Raw genomic sequence first — 12,079 nt, forward strand, 5'->3', positions numbered from 1 at the left:
GTTTTGGAGGAATCTTATTCTTCTTGATTGCATGACTTGTCCAGCAATGGAGTTGTTGCTTGACAAGAGAATAGGTGGGGAAATAACAGCCCACAGTGATGGAGTCAGGAAATTCTATGGGCAAGAATTTCAAGAGAATTCCAATTTAAGCACCTTTAATGATGTGGCCAGATTTGTTACCAGTGGAAGCTTTTGGAAATCTGTCCATTTCATTAAGATGCCAAAATGGGAGCTGAGCTTTTTTGAAAATCTTGCTATAGGGTTCCACTTGGAAAAATCTAAAACTCGGAGTCACTGCCTCAGAGAGAGAATAGCTTCTTGACATTCATAGGCCTTTGAAGAGAGCAGGGTGAATGAAAAGTGTACACTGAAGCCTGGTCTATACTACGCAATTAGGTTGATGTAAGGCAACTTCCGTTGAGCTAATTATGTCAGTGTACACACTACAACCTTGTCCCGCCCATGTAAGTGCCATACTACACCGACATCATAACTCCGCCTCCATGAGAGGCACAGGGCTTATGTCAGTGTAGTTAGGATGGTGCAGTGACTGTGTAGACACTGTGTTACTTACATCAGATGTTGGCTATCTTGCCAATTTAAGGATTCCGTGCTGGAGCCCTGAAATTGACAAGAAAACCAGAGCCCGGCTGCCTCCATCTCTTCCCCCACACACACACTCAGGCGGGCTGTGCCTGCCTGATTCCCCACTCCCAGCCCAGCTGTGCCTGCCCAGTTCCCCACTCCCCATTCAGGAAGTTGAGAAGCGCAGGCAGCTGCTCCCTGCTCCCAGAGTGGAGGCAAGAAGCTCAGGCGGCTGTCCTCCCCGCTCCTGGCAGGGAACAGGGAGGCGAGAAGCCCAGATGGCTACCCCCTGCTTCCTATTGGGAGCAAGGAGCTGGGAGCCCGGGAGGCAGCTGGGCTACCGGTGGGGAGCCACACGGAACTGTGAACCCTGGCTCTCAGCCCCCCACACTGCCCTTCTTCAATCAGTAGAAGTGCTCCCGTTGCGGATGTGCACCACCGGCAGAAGGAGGGTAGTAGCTGTAAGTCGACCTAACATAGGTCAACTTAAGTCTGTAGTGTAGACATGCCCTCAGACACCTAGTACAGAAATAACAAGTTTCGTCACACTTCCCTGCCAATGTGGCTCAAGCCTACCTTGGATGGACAACTTCTAGGGACCAATACATTTCATTCTCCATGCCAATGAGCTGCTTACTATCTCAACCAACAAGATTGCCAGTTAAAGTGGCAATTTTTGTGATCTGGATGCTTGCTTTAAACTGGAGTGAGACTGTCGTACTAATTTCATAGACAGTATCATACCAGAGAGGATCATATTTCTGGTATTACTGACCTGGGACTTGGAATTTTTAAAGGTGACTAAGGTCTGGTCCACACTATAGAGTTAGGTCGACTCAAGGCAGCTTACGTTGACCTAACTCTGTAAGCGTCTACACTAAAATGTTGCTCCCACCAATGTAACTTGTCCGCTGTGCTGACTTAATAACTCCATCTCCGCGAGAGGCATAGTGCTTAGGTCGTCGTAGTTAGGTCAACACAGTGTCAGTGTAGACACTGTTTTACTTATGTCGACTTTAGTGGCCTCCGGGAGGTGCCCCATAGTGCCCCAACCTGACCACTCTGGTCACCATTTTGAACTCTGCTGCCTGGAGGCCAAGTACACAGATACACACATCTCCCCTTTAAAAGCCCCGCGAATTTTTGAAATTCCATTTCCTGTTTGCTTGGTGTGGAGAGCTCACCTAGCAACTACCCAGCTGACCATGCTGGCTCCATGCTGCCTGGAGTACACAGGAGGTGGTGGATCACCTGGGTCTGTGGGGAGAAGAGGCTGTGCAGGCACAGCTCCAATCCAGCCATAGAAACATCATTATCTATGAGCGCATTGCTGAGCTCATGGGGAAGAAGGGCTACAAGATGGACCCCAGCAGTGCGGCGTGAAAGCCCGTGTGCTGCCGCAAGCCTACCAAAAGACAAGGGAGGCTAACAGTCGCTCTGGTGCGGAGTGCAGACATGCCATTTTTATAAAGAGCTACATGCCACCCTCTACCCCACTACCACTGCCAACAGCCCCGTGGATACCTCATAGAATCATAGAACTGGAAGGGACCTCGAGAGATCATCTAGTCCAGTCCCCTGCACTCGTGGCAAGACTAAGTATTATCTAGACCAGGGGTGGGCATACTTTTTGGCCTGAGGGCCACATCGGGGTTCTGAAACTGTATGGAGGGCCGAGTAGGGAAGGCTGTGCCCCCTATCCGCCCCCTCCCACTTCCCGCCCCCTGACTGGATGGGTCGGAGGTTCTGAGTGGGGCAAACCCCCCTGCTCCTTGTCCCCTGACTGCCCCCTCCTGGGACCCACTGCCTCTAACTGCCCCCCAGGGCCCCAACCTCATCCAACCCCCCCAACTCCCTGTCCCCTGACTACCCCGACCCCTATCCACACCCTCGCCCCCTGACAGGCCCCCCGGGACTCCCATGCCTATCCAACCGCTCCCTGTCCCCTGAATGCCCCCTGGGACTCTCTGCTCCTTATCCAACACCCCCCGCTCCCCGCCCTCTTACCATGATGCTCAGAGCACTAGGACTGGTAGGCTCAGAGCACTAGGACTGGTAGCCTCAAGAGCTCGCAGCCCCACTGCACAGAGAACTGGCAGCATGGCGAGCTGAGGCTGCAGGGGAAGGAAGACAGCAAGAGAGGGGCCGGGGGTTAGCCTCCCCGGCTGGGAGCTCAGGGGCCGGGCAGGACAGTCCTGCGGGCCGGATGTGGCCTGCGGGCCGTAGTTTGCCCATCTCTGATCTAGACCATCTCTGACAGGTGTATGTCTAACCTGCTTTTAAAAATCTCCAATGATGGAGACTCCACAACTTCCCTAGGCAATTTATTCCAGCGCTTAACCACCCTGACAGTTAGGAAGTTTTTTCCTAATGTCCAACCTAAACCTCCCTTGCTGCAATTTAAGCCCATTGTGACTTCAGGGGAGTGGAGTCACAGGCCCCCAGAGTGAACAGTGAGGCGAAGGTGTTGGATGAGGAAGAGAAGGAGGAGGAGTATAGGGGACAGGAGACTAGGGGATCCAGTGGCACAGCGAGTCAGGACCTGTTTTTGAGTCCAGAACAGTTGAGCCAGCCCCTATAGTCCAGTACGGGCAAGCCTGCTGCAAGGGAAATAACCTCTGGTAAGTATGGAGTTTGCTTTGATATCGCAGGGACACGTGTTCATTTACTCTTTTTTAATCATGCTAGAAGAGGTAGTGAAATAACCAGTAGAGGTGGAGTTGCTATCTGCTTCTCATTCCCCTGTACAGTAAGACAGAGGGGGCCCTGCAGAACCTGTTTGTGCACCAGGATATCTCATGAATCCTCCATAGAGATCTTGAGGAAACTTTCCCAAAGGTAGTCTGCAATCCTCTGGCAAAAATTTCTGGGGAGGGCCTGCGGTAAGACACTTTCCCATGCCATTCAGCAATTACTTCAGCAGGCACCATTTGCAAGCTAGCAGCATATGGACCCAATCTGCAGCTGGACTCATGCAGCAGCTTTTTCCTTTTAGCCTCCATTGCCCTCAGGAGTGAGATATCAGCTAAAATCACCACTGCCTGTGGAAAACGGTGCCAGTGTTCAGTTCAATTGCCCTGTCTGCATATACTCATGCCTGTAAGCTACCTCCTCCCCCCGTTATTGTCCCAGTTCGCCCCCTCCTCCTCTGGGCTGCACTATGAATCCCAAGGAGGAGGAGCCTGGAGGGTCTCTACATCCACAGCAGCAGAGTGGCTCAGCCAGATAAGGAGGAGAAGGAAGAGCATGTGGGATGACATGTTCCTAGAGATCCTACACCTCTGGTGCTTTGGATACTGAGCACATGGCTTGGAGGATCACCCTTGCAGACAGAATGGACAGGGGTAGGGTGGAGAGGAGAAAAGCACAGGAAAAGGAGACAGACGTGCAGCAAGAGATGTTCGTGCTTCTCAAGGAGCAAACAGACATGCTGGGGACTCTTGTTGACCTTTGGGTTCAACAGACCCATTCTCGCCTCCCTCTGCAGTCCATAGAGAACCACATTCTGGCCCCTCCCTACCAGGGCCATCCCTGCCCATATGGAAAGTATGCAGCTGCATAGGACACCAGGAATTTGGGGCACCAAATTTCCTGGTGTCCTACGCAGCTGCATGCTGCTCCAGCCCCAGCCCCGCGCCTCTTCCCCATGGCCCCCGCCCTTGTTCCGCCTCAGCTCTGCCCCCACTCCACCCCTTCCCCAAAGCCCCTGCCCTGCTCTGCCCCAGCTCCGCCCCAGCCCCGCCCTTAATCCCCTGAGGACTGCAGCAGGGCAGGGCCTGCATTCACTGGCAGCAGGAAGTGCAGCCCCAGCCACGCCACCAGTGAGTGCTGGAGGGTGGTTCCCCCCTGCCCTCCAAGCCAGTCCCCCCCCACCTCCCCGCAGAGGTCTGCCCCTCCTCCCCCCCCCCCATGGGCGGGCTGCGTAGGGCCCCAGAATAGTGAGGGACAGCCCTGCTCCTTACATACACCGTCACGCACATTCCATGTGCCATCTGGAGCTGCTGCACTACCCCTACCATTCCACTCCCCCGGAGAGAGTTCAGGCAATCACAGTCACACATACACTGGCCTGTGAGAGACACGGTTGGTGTGTGTGTTTGTGAAATGAAAATGACTGTTCTGACCCCTTCAAAAGTTCTTTCCCCTATATTTATAAAGTTTCATTCAGTTATAAATATGACTGTTTGCATATGTTTGAAATAAAAGTCTATTTGTGGAAACTTAATTAATCTTTATTAGCTCACAACATATGCTGTCTGGGGTTGCCATCATTCACAGATAATAGCAATATTTAACAACTCTTCATCCTCAAAATAATTTATTTTTAACAAGACAGTTAGCAAAGCTAGCACACCAAAGGTAAAAATTGAAGTGACCTGCATATAAGCATAGCATGTCAAAACTCCCCTTAATAATGTGTCCAAACATATGATTAGATACTATTGGTAATATATATGTATATGTAAATTCTAACTGTGTGATTTGGCAATCTAGTTATATATTTTAACTTTCTTTATTATTTCCATATAATCACACCATAAGAAGTATAGTTTAATTATGAAAAGGGATAGAAAAAATTCCCATGAGACCACTGCAGTAAACAATAATTTAGAAAAAAGACTTAAACACAATCCCCATAAAAGATTTTACATGCCATTTATGCTTCCTTTCCTTAATCCCCACCCTCTTTTAATCCACAACCTTAGTCATAATAATATCAAATAGGACTTTGAACATATGTAAAAGACACAATATTAAGCTCTCAGGGTCAAATTTTGATGTGATGTTTTGTTGTTTAAATCTATCATATATAAAAAGAAGATTTGAAAAAGAAACAAAAAAGGAAAAGCACACCCTCTTCCTCCCGCCTAAGGGGAAAAAACCCTATGTTGCATTTGTTAAGTATGTGGTCCAGATTCAAAAAGTGATTTACTTTGATGGTTCTTTTAGCAGTACATTTCAACACTCTTCTAAAGCAGAATTTTTCTTATTAAAACACAGAATTCTGAATACTTAAATTTAATCCTCCTTTGAAATATTTTTTCTTTTTTCTTCTGGTAGCATTTCAATGATTAAGAAGTTCCTTCCACTCCAGCTTGTTTTTAATATGCTCAAAATTTGAAGGTTACCTCTACTGGCTATTCTCCAGTGCCTCCAATTTCTTACTCAAAACTAAATTTTCTTTAACTAAATTCAAAGCCACAGTTTTATGAGCTTAGGCATAGTTTAACTTCTGGCAGGGGTGGGCGGAGCTACAGTCAGGCCAACGAGGGGAGGCAAATGTCACGCCTATTCGAGGCTTGCAGTTTGTGGGGACAAGCTCCTCCTCCCTGCCCAAACTAGGCCCATACTTATGAATCTTATTTTTGGTATAATGTGTTTCTAAATGGGACTGTCTACATTTTGTCAGAATAAGAACCAAAAGCTGTATCCAGTTTCACAAGTTTCGATGAATACATTTTAGCTTTAATTCTAGAGAGATTGCCACAGATGAAGCTTCACAATTGTTGCCATCTGTAAGATGTACAGTAACAGCCAAGGAATCTGTAGGTAAATTCTTTGGGGCAGATACTGTGTCTCCAACTGGATTTTGTAAAGCACCAAGCGAACTGACAAATATTTTATCATTATATATTGGGACCTTGGTTACTAAAGCAGTTTTAAAAAGTAAAGACGTGTCTGGCTGAGGAACATTCCCTCAGTTAAAACAAGCAAAAAACATTATTTTAGAAATGTAGAAGGTTCCCCTTAACAGATTGCTACAGCTAAAGCCTTGGAACATGTATACTCTTTCCATACATATGCAATAAGAGCAATGCAGTTGCCTTTCGCTTACTTTTTCTCAGCAATATTTCCAGCTGAACTACCCTGAACCCCAAGCACAAGTAATCACATTATATAAAATTCAGGGGCGAGGGGTGCCCATGTCATGTTGTGATCCCATTGGCGTTTTGATTTTTAGTAGGGATGCAATTAGGGTTATACCTGTTCATCATTTGTTTGGCTTTCCAACTCGCTAAAGCAGATTAGATAAATGTGTGGAAAAAAGCAATAGGATAAATCTGTAATGTTGCAGTGCTGTGAAAAATGCTAATATGATGAGATTCTCGTGTAATATTAATTTAGAAATACTACAGCTTCCATTCTAGTTTACCTTCAACATTGCCTGCGAATGAAAGGCAGTAGCATGCAGTCCTGAGTTTGCCACTAAACCTGTGTAATTTCCTCTGCCCTCTGCCCAAGGTCAGCTCGTGCATGGGTATCTGACTGGGGTTACAAGAGCTATACAGTTTCTTTGTGAATTAACAGTAATATACAGAACATTGAAACTATCTGCATTTTTGCTTTTGTTAAAAAAAATTATATTGTTGGAACCTATCTGTGTGTACTGAAACAAATACAGAGATTTGGGGAAAATAAATGACCGTAGCCATTATCATACTGAAATATTTAGCTAAGGTATATTGGTACATAAATGATTGCTAATGCAATGCTATCTGCTTTATGTAGAACATAGATATCTATCTGTGTTTGTATATACAGATTATTTTTTTCCCTCCTCCTCCTTTTAATATTCTAATTAGGGAAAGTCTGCTGGTCTCAGCTGCCTTTACAGTTGACTTCATTGTCAGTTCTCAGCTGGCCAATAGGGGTAATTTTGCATGGGTGGCTGACTTCTTTCTTTCCATAATATGCCCAGTTCCCACCGGTTTTGCTTCATGCACACTGCAATATTTCATTGCTCTGTCACTAAATCAGTCACGCTCTGCAACTTTCAGTATACATTTCATTTGCACTACATGTGTCTTTCTTATAGCTTGTGCTTTAATATGTTGGTAGAATAGGCAACACCTTTACTAAGAAAATCAAACAAACAACTCAATATGGACCCTATCCTGTATGAGTCCAGCCACACAGTTCTGATTACAGGAATGTAGCAGAGTTAATGTTGCTGTAGGAAGCTTAACTTTTTCAGTTCATGATTTTTTTCTTTTTTCACTTTAAACTGTGCAATATTAACATTGCATTGACCTAATATTTTTGCATTTAGTTTATATATAAAATATTTTACACTGTGATATAAGTTTTTCTGACTGAAAATTCTATATCTCCTGTCTGTGTGTTCCATTCTATGCATCCGAAGAAGTGAGCTTTAGCTCACGAAAGCTCATGCTACAATAAATTTGTTAGTCTTTAAGGTGCCACAAGTACTCCTGTTTTTTTTGCGGATACAGACTAACACGGCTGCTACTCTGAAATCTAAGATTAATGAAATTTGATTTACACGAGAGATTGTCAAAATTACTGTGGGGAAAATGGAAAAATATTAATGCTATACTTTGGCTTAATAATAGGTTATATCAAAAATTACTACCATTATGCTAATCCTTCATGCTTACAGAATATAGGGTCTGATCCAAAGCACATTGAAGTCAATGGAAAGATTCCCATTGACTTCAGTGGGCTTTGGATAAGGTTCATGTGCCTTTGATTGAAGAATCTCCTTCCATCTAAGGCTGAAAACACCCCTGTGAAATAGATAAGTGTTATTGGCCTCATTTTTGTACAAATAAGCAAACTAAGGCATAGAACTATGGGGACTTGAACAATGTCATACAACATGTCTGTGGATCTGGTAATAGGGCTTAGATCTCCTGACTCGCAGTCTCATGCTGTAAGCACAAATTCACCATTAAAATCTCAGAGTTCTACATCAGAAGCAGACACAGAGTGTTGTAAGGGGAAAATCACTATTTTGTAGTTTTCAGACTGAAAACACCGACCTAGGACAAAGGCACATGACACTATTTGTAATGTAATGACATAGGTATGCATACAGATACATATAAAATCAGGGCATTTTAGTTCCCACCAGGGCCGGCTCCAGAGCCCAGCGGGGCAAGCACCCGCCTGGGGCGGCCCTTTCCCGGGGGGGGCGGCAGGCTGGGCCGGCGGACCTGCCGCAGTCATGCCTGCGGGAGGTCCACCGGAGCCCCGGGAGGACCGGACCTGCCGCAGGCATGACTGCGGAGGGGACGCTCGGCCGGCGGCTCCAGCGGACCTCCCGCAGGCATGACTGCGGACGGTTCGCTGGTCCCGCGGCTTGGCTGGACCTCCCGCAGGCATGCCTGCGGCACCTCAACCGGAGCCGCCGGACCAGCGAATCGCCCGCAGCTGCGGGAGGTCCAGCCGAGCCGCGCGACCAGCGGACCCTCCGCAGTCATGCCCGCGGGAGGTCCGCTGCTCCCGCGGCTCGGGGGCGCCTCCCGGGCATGATTGCTTGGGGCGGCCGAATTTGTAGAGCCGCCCCTGGTTCCCACCCACACTAGACCTAGAGGCACCTATGAGGAACAACAGCTGCAGCAGGAAGGAACTTGCATGGACCTGATTATGGAATCTGTTTCTAGATCTGTAAGACTCCTTCCCCAGAGCATCCAGCGACACCATATGAGCTGAAGGCACACAGCGTAAATCAGGGCTATCCAGCCTCCCCGTTCTCAGCAAGATTGAGAGGGACCTGTCTAGGGCACCAGGCCTATCCACATTCTCTTTCTCTCCCTCTATGTGGGGAGCAACAGCTGCAGCTGAGAGGAACCTCCACAACCTGACATCATTCACTCAATTCTGAAAGTTGGTCTCTGGACTTTGTTTTTCCCCATTTGCTCTTTGATTACCGTTGGCTGCTGGTCTCTTTTCATTCTAACCCTCTTGTACCCTTGCTACCATTCAGCTGTCCTGCCTCACTCTCTTGCCCATTGTGCTTCTCTCCCTCCTCCTCTAGACCTCCTGACTTTCTAACATTTAGTCCCACACTCCTCTTCCCTTCTCACCCCTATGGCCACTTTGCTTGTACATTATATACCTGTCCTCCACCCAAAGTCTGTTTCTTGTCTTGTAAGCTCTTCTGGGCAAGTACTTTGTCTTCCTATATATCAGTACAATGTCTAGCATATTTTCTTTGCTACCACTGTATAAATAACAATAATAAAGGGGGGGTAGAATTCTTCCTCAACTTGCCCCCTTTGGGAACAGCCAGACAAGTCTCTCCTATATCATGAATGAAGCTACGTGCAGTAAGCATGCTATTTTGGCAAATACATTGGAATTGCAATAACTGCAGGGCTAAACTGTTAAATTGTCAGACACTGTAGATGTCAAAAAATGCTCTGGAAATCTGGCCTAGATAAATGCCTGTGTTCTACACGTGTATATCTGTACTTCAGTTTGTATCTAGAAAACACCTGAATGAGTTAAGACTGAAATTTGCATTTTGATTATTTCTCCTAAAAGGTTTCCTACCTAAAATGCAAAGGAAGCAGAGAGCTGTTTTAAAAAATGAAACACCCTCCTCCTTCACTGCCTAGGAGCTTTGCACTTGGCTGTATTCAAATGGATACAGGCCAATGAATCCCTGAAAAAAGCAATAGTCAAAAAAAGGGAATTACAATATTTGATCATTTCCATCCTAGTTGTCAGCTATAGGAAGGAAAAAGTGATAGACAGGAGAAGACTTTGTGAAGCTTTACTCCTGACAACTGTCTAAGGGCATGTCTACACTTACCTCCAGAGCGATCAATCCAGCGGGGGTTGATTTATTACATCTAGTGAAGATGTGATAAATTGACCACCGAGTGCTCTCCCGTTGACTCCAGTACTCCACTGGAGCGAGAAGCGTAGGCAGAGTCAACAGGGGACCATCAGCAGTCAACCTACCACAGTGAAGACACCACGGTAAGTAGCTCTAAGTATGTCGACTTCAGCTATGCTACTTTTGTAGCTGAAGTTGCGTACCTGTCTTAGACCGACTTAGCTGGCGCCCTCTTTCTCCACACCCCCACCCCCCAGTGTAGACCTAAGGCTGCTGGTTTGTATCTCCTTCTTCAGAAGGCCAAGCATGGTTGGTCCAACATTCAAAGTCTTTCAGAGGAGAAATACCTTTCATAAAATGGATGAGGAGTGGGTCCTTAGCTTTTTATATTGTGAGGTATTTTTCAGATCACTTCTTCTCAACTGGTGTATTGGTGTTGCTCCAAAAGACAACTAATATTCAGTAGTGTTTCTGCAAACTGTTGAATGAATGTATTGTGACCTGTTACAAAGAAACTGTCTTGTAAGGCCTTTGGGCCCATTCCACCAGGTCTGTGGAAGTGCCCAAGGGATATTTCATCAAGTCCCTGTGTAAATCCAACCCTTTAAAACTCTGGAGTCTTCATGTAGTATTGAGTGCATTATGTAGTTAGAGTTGTTGTCTGGATTTAAAGGTTAGTCACATAAATTAGTGCTGCAGTCTCTTTTGGATTAAGTTATCCTCACTCTTCTTTTGGGATAAATAATGCTTAATAAAATCCATTAACAGAGATTTCTGGAGACATTTCATTAAAAAAAACACTTTTCAATTTTCCACACTTCTGCATTTCTGAATTCTGGATAGGAACATTAGCAAAGTACCTACACAGGGAGCTGCTGTTGCAGTATTTCTAGACTGACTGGCAGCAGGAAATACTAGAAATGCCATGAGAAATGATTTAAAAAAAATATTTCTGAACTTTTGAGTGCTTATGAACTTTTTTAAGCAAAATTGTGTCTGTCACGGATTTATTTGTCTGTTAACCTTTTATCCATTCCTGTGTCTTTTAGAGCATATGCTTTCCAGTGCAAGGACTGTCTCTTTTTATATGTGTTTGTAGAGTGTTCAGCCTACAATTTGGGGCTTTATGCACGATTATAATGTAAATATTCAAGATTAATAACCATAACAATCAATCTGACGGCAATATATGTTGGTCTCCGTTATATAGCTGTGGACACCATGTTAAGACACACAATCCTAGTTAAGTCAAATTGCTTTTTATTGTGGAAATCCCTAAAGCTTCAAGAGTGTAGCTAAATGGAGGCAACAAGGCCCTTATCCAGAAATTGAATGTATATTGACATTCCACTGTACCTGCACACAGCGCCATTATTGTCAATGGGAGTATGCACACAGCTGGGATTTCCTCCTAAGACCTCTTTCCTCTCGGCTTCCCAAGAAATCAGTTTGACTCCAGATTTTGTCACTCAGGTATTTTTATTTGGCATTCAGCAAAGTTACACTGAGTTGATCAGACTCAAGCTCAGAGGTGGGTATAGGGCATACCACATGCAAAATCACACAGAAAACCTCTTTCTTTATATATGTTTCCAGATTACGTTGCACTTACTATACATTGCATCACACGTTTTATGATTCTCTGTCCATGCACTGTCCATCTACGACTTACTCTTTGCCTCATCTTATGTTCCAGCTTATTTTGTCCATTGTAAATGGTCCCCTGGGTGTTCTGCCTCTCAGCTTACTGAGCCATTTACCTATTTTAGCACAGACAGTCTGTTTCCAGCCTACTGATCCATTTACATCCCTAATCCTGTCTCCCAAGAAATGAGACCTTACCCATGTCTAATTACTCATGTCTAGCCAGGTCTACACACATGTGCTGCAGTGTATCTGCATACA

The 12,079-nt window shown here is 45.6% G+C and overlaps 1 protein-coding gene across 7 annotated transcripts in view; it reads left to right on the forward strand.

Moving 5' to 3' along the window:
- The window catches only part of IQCK (IQ motif containing K), a 103,355-nt gene that overhangs the window by 29,775 nt on the left and 61,501 nt on the right, over positions 1 to 12,079 (forward strand). The window lies entirely within an intron of this gene.

The sequence above is a fragment of the Mauremys mutica genome, chromosome 11, assembly GCF_020497125.1.
Source record: "Mauremys mutica isolate MM-2020 ecotype Southern chromosome 11, ASM2049712v1, whole genome shotgun sequence".
Lineage (NCBI taxonomy): Eukaryota > Metazoa > Chordata > Testudines > Geoemydidae > Mauremys > Mauremys mutica.